General features: G+C 37.5%; 2 long non-coding RNA genes across 2 annotated transcripts in view; both read right to left on the bottom strand.

The window, feature by feature from the left end:
• LOC147843750 (uncharacterized) overlaps positions 1–23,155 on the bottom strand; it is an 83,507-nt gene that overhangs the window by 26,960 nt on the left and 33,392 nt on the right. The window lies entirely within an intron of this gene.
• LOC147843753 (uncharacterized) lies at positions 13,089–17,267 on the bottom strand. The gene is made up of 2 exons (XR_015490935.1): positions 13,885–17,267; positions 13,089–13,500 (listed from the first exon to the last, which is right to left on the bottom strand). It is a non-coding gene; the product is annotated as an uncharacterized LOC147843753 (long non-coding RNA).

The following is a 23,155-nucleotide window of genomic DNA, read 5'->3' as shown; positions in this document are numbered from 1 at the left end:
CTCCACTTCATTATCCAGTGTGTCCATGTGTCTGAAATATCCTGAAGCAGCAGTACTGTTTTGTAGTCGCGTGAGATTCCCGCTATTGTAAAGATAGATATATCTAACATTAGTGCACATCAGTAACTCGCCAGTAACGTATTTAATGCATGTTCCTGTGAGAAAACATTCAAAATAATTGGAAATCCGGCGACTGCATTAATCAAACCCTTGGGAACAACTGTGATCGCAACCAAAGTTCACAGGTCTGTGTTCTCTGAACTCCTCTCAAGCGCTGGACTTATTTATTTTGATTGGTTGCCGCAAAACCGCATCATAGTTCATTCCCATAAAGTTGACTTGATTTCAACTCTCCTTGACGCTCACACCGGTGAAGACGCACTGCACTGCTCCTCGCCGCAGGCTCTCATTGAAAATGAATAACTTCTGGCTACTTTGACGCTCTCGCCGCTTTCAGTGTGAACGTACGGTTAGTCACATACCGGTCTGATGCTCATTATGCAGCTCTTTGTCTTCTCAGACGTGACTTACGGCATTAGTAATGATAGTTCACGCCTTCTCGCATCAACCAATTTCACTCAAAAAGTGACATAGAAATGTTAATTCATTATAGTTTTCTGTGAACAAGATGATTCTCACATCATTTTGTAGCAAAAGCACCAGACCACGAGATCCAGGTCTCAAAAGTCTTGTGCACAAATGTTCTCCTTGTGTTTCATGGCCTAGTTTCAGTGACTTCAAAATTTTAGTCTTTCACCAAACCACGCATAAACATTTCTTTCTCAAAAACACAAACACATACAAACATGCTGCTTAGGTATTATTGTACCCCAGCTTGTGCTGTTTACAGTCTTATCACACTTTAGCCATTCATAGGTTTTTAACCCTTAAAGACCAAGACAGCTGCCCGCTGTAAAACATTACATTCATGAACCTTCGGAGGCTCCGGGATCAGTGTGGTTACGTCAGCACATTTTGACAACGCTGATTTGACAAAGGAACGCTCGTGGCTTGTGTCTCCGGACAAATCAGACATGATGCATTGATGCATTGTCCCTCCTCCATGCCCAGACTGGTTCAAACTCGATCTGTCTCAACCAATAAGCATAGGTTTCGCTTTGTGGACCAGCAATCAGCTATTTGAACAACCCAGAATGAGAAATAGGCTGTACATTTACGCACAGCTAAATAAAACGCAAAAATAAGTTTTGCATGAAATAATTCTCATACTAAGTACTTTTGCATGCACAACAGCACAAAAACATGACAAAACAGTGACACAGCAAAGAAGAAGTGCTGCTCTTGCTGATTTCAAAGGACGCAAATGACGGTGCGGCTGTTTGTCTGCAACGCAAAAGTGGAGAAGCAGCAGGGTCAACATCATATCCATGCTGGCACATAAAACCTAAGGATGCTCATTCCCAGAACTCTTGGAACAAAAACATTGTCAGTAAATAAATGCAGTAGTTTTTTTCCACTGGAAAACGCCTCAGAATAACATTGAAATAAACTGCTATAACTTGCTCAGGGATGGATGTAGACAAGGTGGATGTAGACAAAATTTATTTTGGAAGTATAAAACATCATAGTGTGTATTTCAAAAGAATAAAAAAACAAACTTCATGAGGTTTTGTTTGTAATTTCTAGAAAATGCCACTTTTTAAAAAAAACGTTTCTGGAAAATTCTGGAATATTTTCAGTCTGTTCATGTGTTTTTGGACCAAATAAAGGTTTAGACTGGACATTTAAATGATACAGGTTGAAGCTTCAGGTTTTCCTGTTTAAAATAATATATATCACTTGAGGCTGACTGCTTAAATAACAATAAAACTGCGTTAAAAAATAATAATAATATAGGCCCATTAGGTGCCCACAAAATACCTCTCGGTCTTTAAGGGTTAAGATACTGAAAACAGCACAAATGTCAGTGCATGTCAAAACTTTTCCACGGCCAAAAACACCCTCTGACGCCAAGGGGTTAAGAACAGGATGTGGAGCCTTCAGCACATGATCATCCTCAGTCTCAGTGCTGCAGGTGAAAATGCAGAGAAACTTTAAAGATATAAATCACCTAAAGACTGTACTGGTGTTCACTAAGCGGGTAAACAGACTCTTCCAGTGAAAGAAGAATGAAAATAATGAATAACATCTTGGAATAATGAGTATACTGTACAAATTATTGTAGTTTTAGGTGGATTGCTGATGTAGATGCCAAGTAAATAAGACAAACAACATACAAATAAGTCCTACAGTGTTGATTCCTACAATACTTCATAGACCATTTCAAATGCCAGTAGCTGATCTGCAGTAGTGATGTGCGATACCACTGCTTTCCCATCTGATCACAATTAAAATAAAGGCAAGTATCGGAAATATCGATCCAATACTTTGCCCAACAATTACTGTTTGGGAAATTAAAGTAGCAAGTAGTGTACTTAAAAGTGTAACTTTATACTGAATACGAGACGGGTATTACAGGGTTATTCTTGTTTATTGTTTACTGATGAGGAATTATACATAAAAAGAGCCAACTTACATATTTATTGACCACATCTGAGCATGTGCATCTTAAAACACCTGCATGAACATCTTAACATAAAACGATAAACATTCACACCTTTCAGTTTAGTGACATATCAGATTTTGAACCTTTTTCTTTAGTTTTATCATCCTCACAAAAAACCCAAGCCCCAAAAATACAGCTACATCGCCACATTTTCTCCCTCTGTACCTGGATAGTGCCTGCCTGCTGCACCAAAGGACTCTGCAGGTGATGTCTGTCTGTGTCACTAACAGCATCGTTTTGAGTTTATGGAAGTGAAGTAGCTCCTCACATAACTTCGCTTCGGTCACTAGTGATGTGCGATACCACTGATTTCCCATCCGATCCGATACCAAATAAAATTAAGGTGAGTATCGGCAATACCGATCCGATACTGATACTTTGCCCAAAAATTACTGTTTGGGAAAATAAAGTAACAAGTAGCGTACTTTAAAGTGTCACTTCACACTGAATACAAGACATATTACGGGTTATTCTTGTTTGATGAAGAATTATCATACAAAAAAGAGCCAACTTACATATTTATTGACAGCATCTGGGCATGTACAGATGTTACTACTTCAATGTGTTCCTTGTGCCGCCATTCATACCGCGGCGACAGCGGTACTTGATGTGCCAGCAGCATTTGACCGCTGGGTGGCACTTTAACCACAGATATTCAGCTTTGCCTTTTCACAATGCTAAACAGACTGTTCTGTAGGCGTAGCTTACTGTATGTGATGTGATGTGTTCAATTAAAATATAATTTTAATTTAGTTTTTCTGGTAATAGACATGCTCTTACACTATACTATGCTGCAGAAAAGATACATGGTGAGAAGTCAAAAAGCAATTATAAGAATTAAGTTATTAGCCTTCAGTGCCCGATTAAATTGCGTTGGGGTGAAAATAATGTTTTGATTTCTTTGACTATCATGGCAATGTTATTATCTCAAATCCTAAATGTGCGCATATGAAAAACAGCAAAATAATATAGATTATCCTGCCGGTAGAGCACATCACCTCACAGCACATCATCTCACAGTTGTGAACTTGCGATCACCTCAACATACTTTATCAGTAAGCTATTTATTATTTATTACAGGCTATGTTAAAAATGTTTGACCAACTGCCACTTCATGTTAAAAACTCTCATGTTTTAATAAATTAATTAAATAAATGGGCATATCCGCATGCAAAGTGAGCCGCATATTATTTGGCTGTTTATTTTCTCTTTTCATTTTCTCTTTCACGCGCATGTAGAGAAAGAAAAAAAAAGCTTGTTTAAAAAAGTATTGTCAACTAATGCATAATAATAATAATAATTCTTCTTATTCTTATTATTTTTATTAGCTAATAATTAACTATATCCATAATGCCGGGATGCGTGTTGCTTTTACTCGACATAGGTCAAAAGCAAAATTGTACTGTTGCACGGCAAAGGATAGTCTATAGTGAAATATATATAATTAGATGCGTTTCCCAAAACCGTCGTTAGCCAAGGTCCCATTATCACAAACATAGTTCATTGATTTGCCGTTTCCCAGTTGGAAAAACTATAAATTACAGTGCTTCCCGCACTTGCGGTGGTAGCCGGATTGAAGCACACCATATACCCACATCACTTAGTTAACTATATGCCATAAACAAAACATAAATCCATTTTTAAATATAACAATTGTATTTATTGACACTTTTCTTTTTAATAGGTTAAAGTAAAGACCGAAATAAAAAAAATAAAAAGAAATGCCATTCAGGAGCAATGTGCTCTGACAGGTCAAATTAGATTCTTTTTCTCATTCAAGTTCAAAGCGAATTTGAATGCCAAAGGATATGCATATACAAGCCTATGTAATATATTAACATTAACAAATTACCAAAATAAATAGCAAATGAGAAATAAATGAGAGAAAGTTGATAAAAACAGACATTATCTTTAAAAGTTATCAGAATTGCAAGATTAAAACAGCTGAATAAAGGCCTAAAATAAATCAAGCATCTACTGTGCCTGATTTTTTTTTTCTTTTCTGTCTTTTTTTCGAATAACGAACAATTTTAACCGCGGGGAGATACCGACAGCTTGATTTGCAGTATTTTCTAACATGTTAGAAGCGGGCAGCGGACATCAGCTGGCCATAGAGACGGGCTGGCTCAAAAAAACATGGCTGCCGGTGGAGAAGCGGCTGTGCCCTCAGCAGCTGATTGAGACGAAGCTGCATATTCTTACTGAGTGCACTAAATACTCCGAGATCCGGGAAAAATTCTACCCGATAATCCAACACATACAAAACAACTTTGAGTCCCTGTCGAACAGAAACCATCTTACTGGGGGAGTGTGTGTGCTGCTGTGTGTTCACCCAACAATACCCGCTCCTGTCTCCAACGCACAAATACTGGAACTCTTTATGTGGACCTACTTTTGATAATAGGCTACTATTATTACCTTTATCCTGTCTTACGTTTTCAAAAATCAATTTTTATTTTTATTATTATATTTTTATTTTTTATTCAATTTTTATTTTTATTAATCATTTTTTAATTTAATGTTATATTCATTTTGCTGAATATTTAATTAATCTATATCTTTAATACTTTAAAAATCAACTCGCTCTTGCCCAGAGAAAGAGGCGCGCGGCACTAGCGGACCTGGGGTGCTATCCCAAACAAAGACGTACAGTAACTTGCGGCTGAACTATGCACAGTTTGGGGGAAAAAGGATCTAGTGATGCATGTTTCCCAAAACCCCTAGTTTCTCTGTCACAGATCCATCATTTGAATCACGTTAGTTATAACGTACACCCATAATGATGAAGCACACCATAATCACGAGGGCATTAAAATAAAGACAACCTAAACATATTTTAATTGTTTATTTATTTAATGTGTTTTTTATATATTTATTCTTTAAATTATTTCAATATAACTTAGGCTATTCTATCGAGATGACACCATAAAAGGCCAATGCACTGATATAGTTAGCCTAATAGGGATACAATAAAAAGCCGATTTCATTTTTAACCCAGTTTTTATTCATTGATTGCTTCCCAACGCCGCAATTCTGTTGCGCGGAAAAAAGCTGCTGCAAATAAGCAAATTTATGCCAATGCCATTTTAATAGTTTCAGGATAGTAGTAGCTGGTGTGCTTCATCTGCGTGATTCTGATTTGACATTCTTCCGCTAAACTTGCTCTGTGTTGAGGTGTAAATGGGCTGTGATCTTTGCTATTGAGGCTAAGACATCAAGGTGTAAATGAGCTATAGTTCTCTTTGCAACTTTCAGTTTTGAAAAGAAGTGGGAAGAGCCAATTCAAATGTACCATCTCTAAAAATAAAAAGGCCTCTTACCATGCATTTGTGTTGAAAGATTATTACCTTATTTTTATTATATTATTAATTTATTCATTCATTCGTCCATTCATTTTCTTTTCGGTTTAGTCCCTTTATTAGTCTGTAATCGCCACAGCGAAATGAACCGTCAACTTATCCAGCATATGTTTTACGCAGTGGATGGCAGGAGGGCCAGCTGGGGCTTCGGGGCGGAGTGAAAGGAGAGGCGGAATTTGCCCCGAGTCTGGGAAAGATGGCTTGCCGTCATTACACCAATCGCACACGAGTTACATGCGTCAAACACATAAATAAATAAATAAATAAGGGAAAGAAAACATCTAGCCTTATAGGCTGAGGTCTTTTTGCTTATAATCGCCCTTATGTTTCCGTTTTAAAGGCTGTTGCATAATACAATTTTAATTTATAAGTGACTTTGTTGCGTCCCCTTGATGTTTCAATAACGCATAATAATCTTTACACCATATTAAAGACATCAGAGACATAAAACTTTACAAATTACCTGTCCCCTTTTGTAGACTCAAAACAAGTGTCAAATTTTGAAAAAATTGCCTGAGCCATATTAAAATATAATTTAAAGAATTACATTATCGGATAAAACCGCATTAAATAAATAAACCAATATAAAACAAGCAAAAGCAAGCTATAACAGTTTAGGTAGGTCTATGTAGCCTACATAAATGAAACCGTTAAAGCCAAATTAAACTTTCATTTTACGAGATTTTTTTTTTATTTAAAGATTTTAGATATTTTCTAAAAACAATAAACACCAGAGAGGGTTTAAATATGTAATGACACTATGTCTGGGCACTACAAGTCCCAGCAGGCTTAGCGCCATGCAAGGAAGTGTTGTTGTTTATGTGCGGACACTTTTATTTCCTGATTGCGGCGTAAATGAACAACAGGTTGTAGATTGCTCAGCGCTATACAAGTGAGTCAAAGTTTGTTTGCCATTTTGCTGTCGTTGTTGCATTCTGGTCGCGGCAACCGAGTCAACACTTGACGTGAGGGGTAGCTGATGAGCAAACAACATTTAATGCTGCCAGATCTTCATTGCGAACTTATTTAAAGAGTGCTATTACGGGATCATTGTCTGCTGATTGTTTCCTGAGTGTCAGCATGGGAAATTAAGGATCTTAGAGGGATGCACGGTTGCCGTTTACTTTAGACTTACAATAATATTTTTGTTATTGAATCTTTTTTTGTTGACTTTTGTTGTATGCGAATTTGGGTTGTGTATTATGTTGCTAGGTTGACAACAATTTGTATTTGTATTTTCCTTTGTTAAACTTTTCTTTCTTTTGTAGGTTCTGTTTTGGATTTGCTTTACCATCAGTGGCCACTGGGTTTCCTGCACTGTGTATATGGCGGTGGAGAAAAGGTGGTTGGGATTGTGTGATTTGGTCACTGTTGATTTTTGTGTTTTTTAGGTTGCAGTGTGATTGCTGTGAGCTGAGTGTGGTGAAAACTGCTGCTTGGGTACCTCATCTGTCCTCACTTTCTGGGTAACCGGTGGCTATTAGTGGTTTGTTTTTTTTCTTTTCTTTTTCCTCCTTTTTTGCAATACAGATGGAGTCAATTTGTATACTACAACTTGTGAAATAAAATATAATTGTTCTCCTATTGTAAGTCACTTCATTTACCCTCTGCTAAATCATTAACACTGACAAAAGTCATCTGGCCACAATTGGCGTAGTCGGCAGGGTATTTAAAATTGATTTAATTTAGCAGAGGCTGTTGTGAAGTGTCTTACTCTATCGATTGTGCAACTTTAAATGTTTTTGCATAAGTTCCATGTAAGTAAACGGTGACCGTGCATAAAGGATTTTGCAGACTCTGCTTTGTGGACCCTGGATGTCATTGTGCTGATTGAACTGTCTTCCAGAATTCACCAACATATATTTATTTATTTGTTGTCAACCAAATATAAATTAGTGTGTGTGTGTGTGTGTCTTAGTTTATGTGTTGTAAATTTTCAACCATTTATAAAAGAGACAACATACTGATATGGTTTAATAAAATGTCAGTTCAATAAATAATACCAAGTTTTAACACATCTGCTACATTCCAGTGGAGCCTCCGTTGCGCTCTACTACAGCTGGCAAAACTTTCTGAAGGTGGTCGATGTATCTGTTGCAGACAGTTATTGTCAAACGATGCCGCCAGAATGTTTCGATGGCTTTAAGAAGCTTGTCTTAATTTTTTGGCTTGACCAAAGCCGATGCGCTGTTAAGTGTGATCAACCCACACACTACACCCCCGGCTGTGGCGAAGGATCCGAGGCGTCAGCCGAAGAGGCAGCCCTGCGTTATTAAGGCACTGAGAGAGCAGCTAGCAGCTGGTGTGCTAGAGACGGAGGCTATGCGAAAGAAGCTGAATGCCTGCAAAGCAGCCCTTTCAGACTTAAACAACAGTCACAAGGATATGATTTAAACTCATGCAACCACTGTGCTTCAGCTGAAAGAAGTGCAAACAGCAGCAACGGAAGCTCAGTGGACACAAGACCCCATGCGTACACCCGTTAACCAGAATGAGGATATGGAACAGTCCGAAGTCAACTCTGCTGGCCCGACTCCAAATTCAAGTTGCCATTCCGATTTACTGTTCTCCCCTCCCACTCAAGAGCACATTGACATGCTCATGGACGGCCAGATCGATACGGTTGCTTGCTGTTTCGTGCAGTTGTGCCAGACCAGCGCTAAGCGGAGTGGGCATCCACAACGAACTGGGATGGTTCAAGAGGCAAAGTTGCTTTGCCCGTGAACCTAAAACCTAACCTGACCAGCGCTGACAGCAAACGCATAAAGGACAGAGTGAAGGAATTTCTACGGTCCCCACGAACCTCTGTTAGCGCCCACCGACGTCTTCAGTATTAGAGACAACTTAAAAATAAACATTCAGTTATTTTTGTATTTCTATTTGCTTTTTTCCTCAGAATAAATATATCCTCTTAACCAACTGTATGACTGTTTTTTCCCGATTATACGCAAAAGAAATAGTTTTTAACGTGTTTTTCATGCTTTATTTATAACACGTTTATGAATTATAAGTTTTATCCTAAGGTTACCAGACAAAACAACAATAACAACATTATTATACATCATAGTAGCATGTAGACTATAAAAAGGCAACATATCGACTCATGCGCACACATGAGGCCCGTTGCCAGCCTGGTGAAAGGGATGGTTCTTTTTTTCTCAAGTGGACCTTTTTGCAGTTATACGCCTCAGTTTCCATTTAACTATGAGATTTAAATACTACATTTTAGTGACTTTTCTGCTGGATTAGCCAGTCAGATGTCATTATAACCACACTTTTTGATGTACTAAAATATTTCCTTAAAAGTGCAGTTAAAAAATTCAAACAAGAGAAATTTTTAAAATACAAATTTATTAAATCATATGTCATTAGAAAAATAGCAATCTGTTTTAAAGTAAAAAATATATATATATCATTTATTAGACAAAAAACACACTGGCCAAACCTTTGACAGCTTTTTCTTCTTTTTTCGCGGTTATGCGCGCATTAGCCTATATTTCATATGCATATGTAAGGTGACTGAAAATAAAATTAAAATACAAAACATACTGATCCATTAAGTAAAAAACAAAACAACAATTTTACTTTAAAGAAGAACATTGACGTTAACATTATTTTATTATACTTTAAGTGATCTGATTGAGGTAGGTCACGTTTATCAATAGTAAATTTTAACCTAAGTTTATATTAATAACATACAGTGCATTTTTCTTTACCATACAAAATAAAAAATAATAAAAGAAACATTATACACCATAGTCGCCTGTAGCCTATAAAACGGCCGCAAATCTTTTTAAATGCATTAAAAGGCAAGCGCATATCTAAGCCTTACCTTGAGTTTGTTCACACTCTGCCTGTATTAACTTACATGCTGTATTTTAATATAGCTAATTTTGATGAATTAGCTCTAACCTTTGACAGTTTTTTCTTCTTTCCGCGGTTATGCGCGCATTATATTTCAAATGCATATGCAAGGTGACTGAAATTAAAATACAAAACATACTGAGCCATTAAGTAAAAAAACAAAACAACAGTTATACTTTAAAGAGAACTTTAAAGAGAACATTGTTGTTTTGAAACAAAAAAATTAACTGAAAACTATTAAAAATAAACCTGCGAGATATGTCCTGCGGCAAAATTATTTTATGAAGCAGTATTCAACTTAAGCTCTTTAGACCATGGGCCTGACCGTTTCTTAGTGTTTCACCACATGTCCTTAAATACATAAGGCCTATTTTATTATTTTTCATTATTCGTTTATTATTATGTACAATAATTGTGACATAAAATTAAATAGTAAAATATAATCAACAACGAAAATGTGAATAAAAACGTAAATTAAAACACAAATGAAAAGGTCTTGAGTTAGTCCTACCAAAATAGCAAACACTGAAAATCTCTTTACATTTAGGCTAAAAGACTGCTTTAATTTTTTAATTTAGGCAAACTTAAAATATTTGTACTGAATGTTTGTGCTTTCATATTAGTTGTCTTTAACTTCTTCAATTCTATTTTTCAAAAAGAATCCTCTTTGCACTTTAAAAGTTTAGAATAACAATAATTCGTGTTAACAAATTTTAAATGATTAAAAAAGGAATTATAAGGCTTTGACTTATTGTTTAATCTCATTTACAAGCACAATAGCATATTTAAGGCTGCTGTGTGGGCTATTTCTGTCGGTTCGCATCCCGTCCCTTTGCGCCCCCTGGCGGCTCATTCACAAACTGCGTTCATACACTAAAAACAAAGCGGCTCCTATTTCAAACGGCGGCGCTATATGACGTGGCGGTAATAGTCACTTTGAACTCTCACCTACTGTATATCTTTAAATGCCTGCCTGAACATCTAACACCCATAATGATGCTCAAAAAGGGGTGGAGTAATAACTTCTTTAGAGAAGAACCTGATAATTTCGTTCTGCAAATTATATTGTTTTACATGTACACGCATTTAAAATAAATCCAATATTAGTTTTGGTAAAACATGCACTAATTTCCATATTCATTTAAATATATGCAAACGGCTCAAACAGGACCAATGTATCCTTTACAAATATTGTTGAGATTATTCCATATTCAATTCTAAACATAAAGTCACTTACAAAAGCTGACTTGTATTCTAATCTCATATATAAATCTTAGAAATAAATAATTAATGAGGCTATTTATTAAGAAATGAAGTTTAATATTTATTAGGAAATAAAAAATCATACTTAATAATAATAATTATTAATAATGATATTAATGGTGCTGACAATGATTATTGCTATTATTATTAGTAGTATTAAGGATATTGTTTATTTAATTTTATTGAAAAGTCTACTTTTACAATTTGACACATGTAAACCACTGAAGAAACGCTCTAACCAACAGGCCCATGTCATATACAGTACATAACCTATCAATTAAAAGCATAATGTATCCAATTTAATTTATTTATTTAGTTTGCTTGCAAGCTTTAGAGACGTAACAAATATTTTGTTTTAAATATTAGGTCACCTATAGCTTTCGCCATGAACCACGACTGTGTTCCAAATAGCATCAAAGTTTTCAAAGTGCACTGCGAAGGGAGCACAATTGTAAACATGAAGATCGCTAAAACTGAACTGAAAAAATGCTTTGAAAGCAAATTACACCTAAAAGTGATGACTTTACTGCTTTAATTGAAAAATCATTCCAAGTTTAAATGTTAGAATGTTCTGAAAGAATAGGGCATAGGGGAAAAAGTGGGAATAGAACACAGCCAGGAACTATGTTTCTATCTACAGGTCCAAAGTTGCAAGCATAGAAGTTTGCGACGCAGCTTGCGAATGTTCATTGGAACGACGGATTTGGAAAACAGCAAATCAACAGTCTATGTTTGTAACGACACAACTTGCGATCTAAGTTAGCTAACCAGGGTTTTCGGAGACGCACCGCTAGATAGTGCCTGCTGCACTCAAGGACTCTAAAAGTGATGTCTGTCTCACCGTAGCAGCACCTGTGCCCAGGCCCGGCGCTACGGGGGGGGCATTGCCCCCTCAGAAAGAATTTGTGCCCCCCAGGTCGATTGTTCACTCAAAACTGAAAATTCGTTCTCTCATTAATTACTAACACTCCCATCGTTCCAACCTTCAATATTTTAAAATATATGACATAGCAATTAAATTATGAAAAGGGTGAGATTAAAGCTCCTATATAGTCCAGAGATCCAGCACGTTTTCTTGTGAGATCAGGCTGAGAGATCCGGTCCGCGCGTCAGGTCAGGTGCGCCCGTAAATAGCCTTTAAAACGCGCACACGTCGATGGAGGCGCACTCAACTCACAAAGGAGAAAAGTGGGTGACATGAGACGAGCAGCTTAATTCATTACATGTTTTGGTTAACTAATTCTTTAAACACAACTCTCTTGAGCTCTAAAAGGAAGAAACGCTGAAGAAATTTGCTGTTAAAGAGACGCAACTGCCAGTCATTTTCACATTTGTTATTCGGGAAGATGTAGCCTAATAAAAATGTTTTAATAAAAATAAATAGTTCACCGCACAGTCACACAGTAGGCTACACTATAAATAATATTCAAATTTATTTATTTATTTATTATTATTATTATTACAATTAAGCTAAAATTGACAAAACGCAGAACCCTTTGAATGTTTGCTTTCATTTTGACATTGCTAAAAAGCGCACTTTTACAGTTGTGTAGAGAAACATCCCATTATGCAGCAGCAGTCAAGGTATAACACTTAATAAATGGCTTTCGGGTTTAAAGATGATCGGCCTGCGAAGTCAAGTTTACAGTGTTATAAATAGAATATAGTGCTTAAGTGGATTTACCGCGGATCAACCGAGAAACCTCTCACATGCTGCAGGTAAGCTGAATGATAATATTTTAAAATATGTAATTTAGGCTATACTGCTATTTGCTCAAGCAGAATTAAACAACATAAAATATTTTGTAGATCTATTTTAAGAGCTAAAATACAGTCAGCCAGTCAGCATATCGAGTTTGTTTTGACTTGTAGCTCATGGCCCTAAAATTAAAATAACCTGAAAACAAGCTATTAAAAAAGGCTTAATAAATAAACAAAATGACGGGTAGGCCTAGTAACCTAATGGTTTATGATGGTTTACAAATGATAACCGGACAATATCACGAATAAAAACACACTTATGATAGCCTAATATCTTTATTTTTTAAATGATGAAAAAAGGTATATAGCCTGAGTTGCGTGTTGTCCATGCCAAAATGTAACCAATTTTCACAGTAATAACTGAATTTTGGTATCTTTTTTAGGTAGGCTATTTTTCATGGCTACACTAATGCCTTAAAATGTAACTAATTAATTGTTTTAAATGACATTAGATTGTAACATTTAGCTTTTCCCTAACACTGATGTTGGTTGGGTAATAGGCTAGGTGAAGCGTGATGACTCGGTTAAGCTGATTTCACTATATTTATTTACCGGTTATACGAATCTTGCATGTGTGGGCATAATTTGAAGTCTTTTCCTGAAACTTTAAACATTCATAGGCCTGTTATTTGAAATAAAACAGAAATAAATAAGAAGAATAACATGATTTAAAGCACTATTTTGGCACTGAAGCAATGATCCGTCTGCATTAATAAGCAGTATTGTTGCATTACCGTCATTAATAAAATCAGTAATAGCGAAACTGTGCATATTATTATTACTATTAAAACGTATATTAGTGCCTTAGTTCAGTAACTTAAGCAGTAATGCAAAGTAATAAATAATAAAAGTGAATAAATAGCCCAAATGAATGGAACAAAAGAGACCAAAATCAGTCACCAGGTCTAGTGCCCCCCTGTGGATTTAAAATGCCCCCTCAGTTCTGACATCCTGGCGCTGGGCCTGCCTGTACCTTTCCTTTCCTCCTCTTCTGACCACCGAGTTATGATGTATTCTGTCTTGTGATTTATATGTAGGTGTTTGATTAGGTTTAGAATATTCCCACAGTACCTCTCTGATTTGTTACACGTGTCACAAACAGCATCGTTTAAGATTATGGAAGTGAAGTATCTCCACACATAACTTCGCTTGCGGTCACCCATACCCAATGACATGGTGACTGAACAACATGTGCCAGCCCAGTGGACTGAGAGGCCAGCTAGCGTGATCTGCAGTTAAACAGTGCCATATTACGCACATGACTTGGTAGGCGGAAGAATAAGTTGTTCCGACTAAGTTGGCATTATTCAGAGAAACTATGGTAACTGTAGTTATTTTCAGAAGTATTTCTATTTCCAATAAACTACATATTTGCTCACAAATATTGAAATATCGATATTTTGCTAAGATAATCAATTCTAGAACATACAAAGCTGGTATCGGAGATATCGATATTTTAGTATCGATCCGCACATCACTATCGGTCACCCACATCCAATGATAGCATGACTGACAACATGTGCCAGTGGACTGAGTAGCAAGCTAGCGCAATCTGCAGTTATACAGTGCCATATTACAAACATGACTTGGCAGGCGGAAGAACACGTAGTTCCGCCTAAGTTTACATTATCCAGATAAACAAGGGTAACTGTGTTTACTTTCTGCTTTATTTCTTTTCCAGTAAACTACATCTTAGATCCAAATTACTGAAGTATCGATATATTGACAAGATAATCGATTCTAGAACACACAAAGCTGGTGTCGGAGATATCGATATTTTAGTATGGATCCGCACATCACTAATCTGCAGATGCACTGTACAGCTAATGAAGAGGAAAGATGTTAAAGTGGCACAATACAGTATATAAAACACACATATTGAATAATACTCCAGTCTATACGGCAGCAGCAGGATATATACGAGCAGTTTATTCACAAAAAGCGATAAAAAAATAACTCAAGAGGTCATGTTTTCTGTTGAGCATTTAAGAGTGCAACTGCGAAACACTTGATTTATGGAAATGACTGGAGATTTGAGTAGTTTTCAGACATGTTTTCACATTGAGTATTGAAGATTTCAATTGCAAAAAACTACATTTATTGAACAAATATAAATAATATTACATCTTCATAAATCACTCAAATGTATTGGCCATGCAATGGATGGAAACCCAATAAAGGGATATAGTACTTTATTCCAGTTCGTTATCTCCACTGCATGGTGTTTACTATGATTAAACAGATCATCTAGACAGGATTTCTGTTTGAAGTTTGTACAAGAGTATGCTAAAATAAATGAGAAAGTCAGTTTAATGGTGAAGGGATTGATCAAATACGCTCATTGATGGAAGGATTGTGAAGAAATGTCATGTTCCCTTGTTAAAGTACTTTGTATTTTTAAAATACATAATACAGTATTTTATTTTGGTACATGTCTGGCTGCTTTATTTTGATAAATGTAAAATTGATGTATTTTTTTTTTAAATAGTTTAGTGTACTTCTGCTCATCCGTGCCTATACACGTGTTCATAAGAGTGCCATAGGCATGTTTTCTCTGTGATGTGCTGCTAAATAACCTCACTAAACTTTGTTAAAGAATAGTAGTAAAACTTAACCGAAAAATATCATTACAGATTCCTTTAAATAGGAATTTAGACCTGTAAATAACCAAGAAATAACATCAAAATCAGCTTTAAGACGTTCAGTTTACTATGCGCAGATGACCGCTTGAGCATAAGTTATAAAGGCCAGACGGAATCTGCAGACGTTTTCTGCTATTTCTGTGGAGAATTTTGGTTAAAATCTGCAGAATTATTTTGGGAGTATCCAGCGGAGTATCAAAACTAAAACCTTAATATATGAAGTAAAAAGTAATAAATTACTGAATAAAAACGGAATAAATTCAGATTTACGCAAGTAAATAAACAGAATTAATGATGGGCTAAAAATCTGCAGAAATCCGGAGATTCTGTGCGGGCCTAGATATAAGTCGGTGGTTCCCAACCTGGGGTGGGGCGCGGGAGAGGATAAGTGTTGAGGTAGAAAAAGGCATAAAAATTCCCCACTATTATTTAAGGCTGTGCAATTACTCAAAAATCAGATTTCGATTTTGGCCTTAAAACGATTATAAAAAAGCGTTAATCGAGATAAACGATTATTGCATCATATACCGCCTCTTAAAAGCGCGAAAGACCGCGTGCTTATATGTGTGTGCAGCACGCACACTCAGTCAGAAGCATGCGGCCGGTCAGCATTCAGTCTCATTCGCACACTGAGACGAGCAGAGAAGCGCAGACATCTAAAGTCATCTTAACGTGAGCGCTTTAATGGTCAAATAGGTGTCAAAACGCAGTGTTTAGTGATTATTTACATTAACCCTCATTTGTGTAATAAACAAATGAGTTGAGGATCAAAAGACGAAAAAGAGTAACCATTAAAGAGACAGCGAGAAATATTCCTGCTGCCGCCTGTTTTATTATTATTAATCAAACATAACGAAAACATGCCTCACTGCTCTTGACTGAAGGAATGCTGTAGCTAAAGTGTTTTTCTTACAGTGGAGATGCTTAAAGCAGTTTGTTTAATATTTTATTCTATTGTATTTATTTCTCTTTCCTTTGCAGGGTGGATAATAACTGTATGTAAACACTTAAAGTCAGAATTATTAACCCTCCTGAATATTAGCAAACCTTTTCCTGCCCAATTTCTGTTTAATGGAAAGAAAAAATGTCTTATTTCTGAACACAATAGTTTTGATATCTCATTTCTAATTACTGATTTCTTTTATTTTTGCTATGATGACAGCACATAATATTTTACTAGATATTTTTCTAAATACAAGCATTCAGATTAAAGTGCAGTTCAAAGGCTTAGTTTGTGTCATTAGGCAGGGCATTGTATAACAGTAGTTTCTCCTGCAGACAATCAGAAATATATATTGCTTAAGGGGGCTAATAATATTGACCTTAAAATGGTTTCAAAATATTTAAATCTGCTTTTATTCTGGCTAAAATAAAACAACTAAGCCTAGAAGAAAAATATTATATGAAATACTGTTAATGAAAATACTGTTATGAATTACTGGGGGCCCAAAGAAAAAGGTTGGCAACCACTGATATAAGTGATTCACATAGGCTAACACATATGGACAAAACCACATAACAAATAGGCTTATACGCCTAATATATTTCTCCTAGATCATTTAAAGGACAATAGTGAACAGGATCGAGTTTCGATCACTTTTTTAGATGCACTGCATTAGGAAGTGGAACAATGTTATTTTAATAATTAATTTATAAAAACCAAAACGACTCATTTTTATTTAAATAATCACTCAAGTAGTACTGTAAAAATGAGCTCATTTCAGTAGCGCAGTCTCATTTAGATATGTTGCCAGTTAGTTCGAAACCCACCAGTGTGTCTGGTAACAAGATGTTTTGGATATGGGAGTAACCTGTTTATTGTCACCACAACTCAGTATGTAAGAGTTATTGTTTATGTGTGTGTGGTCTTTCTATAAAACAGAAATAAAGAAGAAAAGTAAATATACATGAGAAATATTAATGACAATATACATATAAATAGATATTAGAGACAGATGGCTGGGGCATAAACAGATGAACATAAGGCAGCTATACAGATCAGATAGTGCTCACCGTGATATGTCTGGGCATGTTCAGCATGCATGACTATTTCAATAAGGTTGATTATAACTGCACAAATGCTTTTAAATAACCACTTACTAAATACAAAAAAAAAACAATTAATATGCATAAATAACATTAAGACTGAAAACTTATAAAGCAGAAATATTTACATTCTAGTCCAGCAAACAGCTGACCGCTAGTGCAAGTGGAGAAAAAGGCTAAGTGAACAGCGAAAAGTTAACCCTAAAGCCCTCACAATATATCACAAAGGTCTAAAACACACTTTCATATACCCACACGACCCATAACATAAGCAGGATTTATCATATGCAACGGCACAGACAGCTTTGTTAGCGATCAGTTTGTCTCACTTTCACATCTGCCGAGCGCAGTGGGCGGGTAGTTTTGCTGCACGTAGCTCGGCGAAGCTGATAGGCTGCCGGCATGTCTCTCAGCCAATGCTGATGTGTGTTTGTTTTTCCAGTCAAGATGAGGCTCATATATGCAGCACGGCGCCTCAACATTTCTGTTATCTGTGAAGTTAATATCAAAATGAAAATAGGCAGTTCCTTAAATCATGTTTTCATTTTATTGTTGAGAAAGTGAAACAACATAGCCAGGGTGATGTGAATAAGGATGTACAGTACACTGTTCCCTTTGAAGATTTACCCGCGTCCTCTGTAGTGTTTTCCATATCAAACTGAGGAGGGGGAGACTACAGTCTTCTAGTTACTCATGTCTCTCTATATACAAATACACTTTTTTAAACTTCATCTACACCAAGGCCCGCAGCAACCTCCTCCTACGCTGTTTCCTTAACCTGCAAATCTTTATTTTACAAATTGTATAGATCAAATAGTACTGTCTGCTTCTCAAGCTCTATGAGGAGTCTACAGTCAGAAGACAATCGCCTGTGATATCATGTCATTAGGTTTTTGATTGTCAGGTTGCTGTAGACCTAGTCATAGTAATATTTTTATAATTTTTTTTTTATTTTTTTCATAGTAATATTTTATAAAAAATATAATAATGGTTTTAATAATAGCCTATTTTGATATTCCAGATCTGTAAAGTAATACAGCTGCGGATAACTTAAAACAGCGATCACAAGTCTCTCATCAATCATTAAAACTATGCCAAAGACCTCGCTGTCACCTCAACAGAAACCCTGCAGTGCTTTCATTTGACTGAAGAATAAAAGGACGCGACTGAGGTAACGCTTTTTCCGCTCAAGCACACAGCGCGCAACAGCAAAACACTCGCGGCCGTTAGTAAATCATTAAACAGATGCCCCTTATGCAGCCAAACTTTAAAAATATATGAAGTATATTTTTTAATTGAATAACTGATACCATTAATCGGTTACAAACGCACCCTTTCGGTTAACGGTTAATTGTTTTTTTGGAGCATCCCTATAATTAAACCATATGCGCAGGCTCTAAAAAAATGTTTTTCCTCACGGCCACTCGCCGGAGATCCGGCATGGTGCTGGAATACTTTAAGCCCTGTAAAATATACAATAATGTTAAAGCAGGCACAATCGCCTCTCTCGATTATCCTACTCAGTGCTGCTGAACTGTTTGCTTTCTTTTAGACTTTCTATTGTATGAATTACGGCTGCATGAAATGATATAAAGGGAAGTGTGTTTGGTAATGTGCGCCGAGATGCATGATGGTTCTCTTTCATCTAATGCAGCCTGAATGATTTAAAATTATTAAATCAGAATACTTCAATCAAGAAAGCATACATGTATGATGTAAGACCCTTGCTTAACATTATTGTTTAAAAACACATTTTCAAAACTTCAGAAATGTTAATAAGACTTGCGCAGTACCACTTAAATACAGTATGAATAAGCTTACCGGATAGTCATAAAAGTAGTGCTTCTTTTACTCCGTGGTGGAAAGTTCTTAGAGTGTAGTCAATTTGCCATAACAACATGCAGTAAAGTTATATGTTCCATACCAATCGAGACGGGCATTTACGGCAGTTTCGGGTCCGGCCTTGATGCAAGGGCAAGACAACTGGTTGACAATCGTAAACGGTTTGGTTTTGGAAACCTTTGACATTTTACCCGTTATAAATTCTCCAGTTGAGAATCTCAGCCCTGGACAGAAGTCACACCCTTCAATGCGCCATTACAGAGCAATTGCAGTGCTTTTCTTGTAAGTAAAACCATAAGGTTTCACCCGGTTGCCATGGTGACCACACGGGAGGGGCATTCCGGAAACTGTTGCTTCCTCCCGAATATTTCACCCCTCTACCACCAACCTCAGGGTCACGACAGCGGGGGATTCCCACTCCCTCGACAAAACATCCCCAACGGCCCGAACAAGACTAGAACAGTCGTGGATCGGGAGTGGAGGGGGTCGTTGGCAGGGAGGCAGGAGCCAGAGAGGGGGAGGGACGGCAGTCCAGAAAGCGGCGTGCATTATGCACCTCAGTTTCGCATGGCTATTACCCCTCACATCACATCACGATGCGAAGCCGTGTTCACCGTTGGGTTCTACGAACTTCCTAACCCCCCACCCCCTTCTCCCCACTCAACTTTATTAATTCCGATACCTTCATGCTGTATACCATTGGGATTGTCATGGCAGGGATGAGTAAAATGTCCTCATGATGTCGATAGAGTACAGGAGCACCCTCTGACTCAAGAGTCTGGAGAAGACCTTCACTCTCTCCCAGCTCAATCCCATCAGTTCCAGTACTTTGGAGTTGCTGGCGAGCTAGAGTCCGCGTGCACCCAATGGAAACACGTGTATTTCGATCTTCCTCACACCCTGCTCCCGAGCGATCACATCTTTGTGCGGGCCGTAGTAGTCGAGCTTGCTCTTTCCGGCATTCTGGAGTGTGTCCTGAGCAAACTCATACCTCACCGTCACATCAATGACCAATGCCTTATTCCCGAGGATGAGTACCAAGTGGAGCCTTCTCAGTTCCCCAGCCGGAGTTCTGAAGGCCCAATCCTGGCGTGCTTCCCAACCCCGGGTTTAGGCTTCGGTCTTCAGGAGGTCACATATTTTATTGTGTCGCCTGATTCTTGCTGCCTGCACTGCCGGACACTTACCGAGGATGTGAGAGCTGGACTCCAACCAGGATGAGCACCACCTGTAGGCTGCACCCGCTTTGCTCCTGCCTCTATGTTGGAATTTGAGGGTGGGGTATACGCATGCTCGTAACTGCAACCCAGCTATGTAGTGCCGCTCCTTGAACCCTGCCGGCTTCACTAGCCAATCATTGGCCACCTTGTTCTCAAAGAAGCCAGCTATACCCACACCCTGAATTGGCAGGCCCATCCAGTGCTGGAATTCCTCCAGTCTCCAATCGCCCGGGGCAGGGCAGCAAGGCACCTCCTGGTTCAAGCTCGCCCCGAACATCTTTGGGAGCGTACTCTGCTCTAGGCCTGTGCAATTAATCGGAAATACGATTTTGATTTTGGCTCTTAACGATTATGAAAAACCATTAATCGAGATAAACTATTATTCCATCACGTACCGCCCCCTTCCCAGTTGTACACGTACGAAAACTCTTTGCCTCTGCAAAGCTCAGTTCCACGTGAAAATGACTAAAAGCATGTGCTGTAATGTTACTTTTGCAGCACGGCATGCGCATCATTCATATTTTTAAAAGCGCAAAAGAGGACATGCTGTTGTGTGTGTGCGCCGTGCTTAGCCTTGGACAGGTAGCGTGTGTTTTTGCACATGCTTAACCTTGGACAGCAGAGCACACGCACATCTACACCATCTTAATGTGAGCAATTGAATGGTCAAATACATGCACATTTGTGTCAGAGCGCGGTGTTTAGTGATTATTCATATTAACCCTCATTTGTGTAATAAACTAACAAGTTGAGAATCAAAAGACACGAAAAAGAGAAACCATATCAGAGCCGCACTATTCTTAAAGTGACAGCGTGTGGTATTCCTGCTGCTGCCGACTGTTTTTATTAATAATAAATAATAAAATCAAAAATACAGTTTGAACGTAACAGATTTAATAACTCATCTCTAATAACTGATTTCTTTTATCTTTGCTATGATGACAGCACATTATATTTTACTAGATGTTTTTCAAGATACTAGTATTCAGCTTAAAGTGACATTCAAAGGCTTCATTAGGATATATAGGCAAGTCATTGTATAACAGTAGTTTATTCTGCAGACAATCAAACATATAAACTGCTTAAAGGGGCTAATAATATCGAGCTATTAAAATAGGTTTCAAAATATTCAAACCTGCTTTTATTCTAGCTGAAATAAAACAAACAAGCCTTTCTCCAGAAGAAAAAAATATTATAGGAAATACTGTAAAAAACAAAACAAAACCTTTGTTAAACATAATTTGGGAAATATTTATATGAAAAAATAAGAGGACAATAATTTTGACTTTAACTGATAATCGTTTTGAATAATCGTGATTAAAATTATGACCAAAATAATCGTGATTATGATTTTTACCATAATCGAGCAGCCCTACTCTCCTCTCCCCCGGCCCGCATCCACGCCCTTTTGAATTTCGATGCAACTCGAGGGCTGCGCATTAGAGCTCTCACCAACGGGTCCGATGAGTTGGCTAAGCGGAATATCTGTCTCGCCTGCATTGATGGGATGTGCCGAGCAAGCTTTTGTATGCCAAGGCCGCCATTGCGGTTCCTGGCATAAAGCAGCCCATTACAGGTTGACGGTGGAAGATGCAGCCATCTCTTCACCGCCTTCCTGATTGTCTCATCCAGGTTTTGGAGTATGACATTGCCGGTCTCGCTGTGGTCAGCCAGGTAGTACAGCCGCGGGATGGCGAACTGATTAAGCATGTGTACCTTCTGGGAGGGTTTAAGCAACGACTTCCCAATGCTCTTGCACCACCGGTCCAGTGACACCTCAAGGTCAGGCTTCTCAATCCCCGCCCAGGGATTGATTTTTACTCACAGGTATTTAATGGAGTTTTCGATGCTTGTTAACTGCAGGGCCTTGCCCCCCAGAACCCATGGGGGGCAGTCATTTACCGTAAAGGCAGCTCTGCAGAGCCTGACCAAGAAACTGTGACACTTTTTGGGTTGGACTCTGAGGCCGGTGGTTTGGCAGAATTCGTCTACAAGTGCAAGGTTGTGTGCCATTCCCCCCAGGACCCTGCAACCAGTGCCAGGTCATCCGCGAACGCTAGGGCCGTCACTTTGTGGCCATCGACCTCATACCCATTGCCTGGTCAATCACAAAGACACTGTAATGAACCTTCACTTCATTCAAAGTAAACTTATTGATTGGAGCACATTGTCGGTATAGCATGCACATTTACATGAGGCAATTCAAGATTTAATTAGGTGATTAGTAAACTATCAGACACTTCAAACAATAAAATGGTACCTAGGATGACACAAACCTAACATAACATATTAGCATTAAATTCAGTGGTGTAGTTATAGAGAATGTCACAGGACACTTTACAGGATTATTGGAGTCACAGGTGACAATAGCTCTTTTATCAAGTAAATGTAGAAGTTAAATGTGCCAAAAATAACAGCATCTGCCCTTGAAACACTTGACAGTCAGATCTTTTTGGTCATATATATATATATATATATATATATATATATATATATATATATATATATATATATATATATATATATAAATAATCTGTATGCATGTACAATGTTGTATAAGCCTTGCTTAACATTTAATGTTTAAAAACACAT

Source organism: Danio rerio, chromosome 5, assembly GCF_052040795.2.
Source record: "Danio rerio strain M-AB ecotype USA chromosome 5, GRCz13ab, whole genome shotgun sequence".
NCBI lineage: Eukaryota > Metazoa > Chordata > Actinopteri > Cypriniformes > Danionidae > Danio > Danio rerio.
This window is presented reverse-complemented; position numbering and strand designations above follow the sequence as displayed.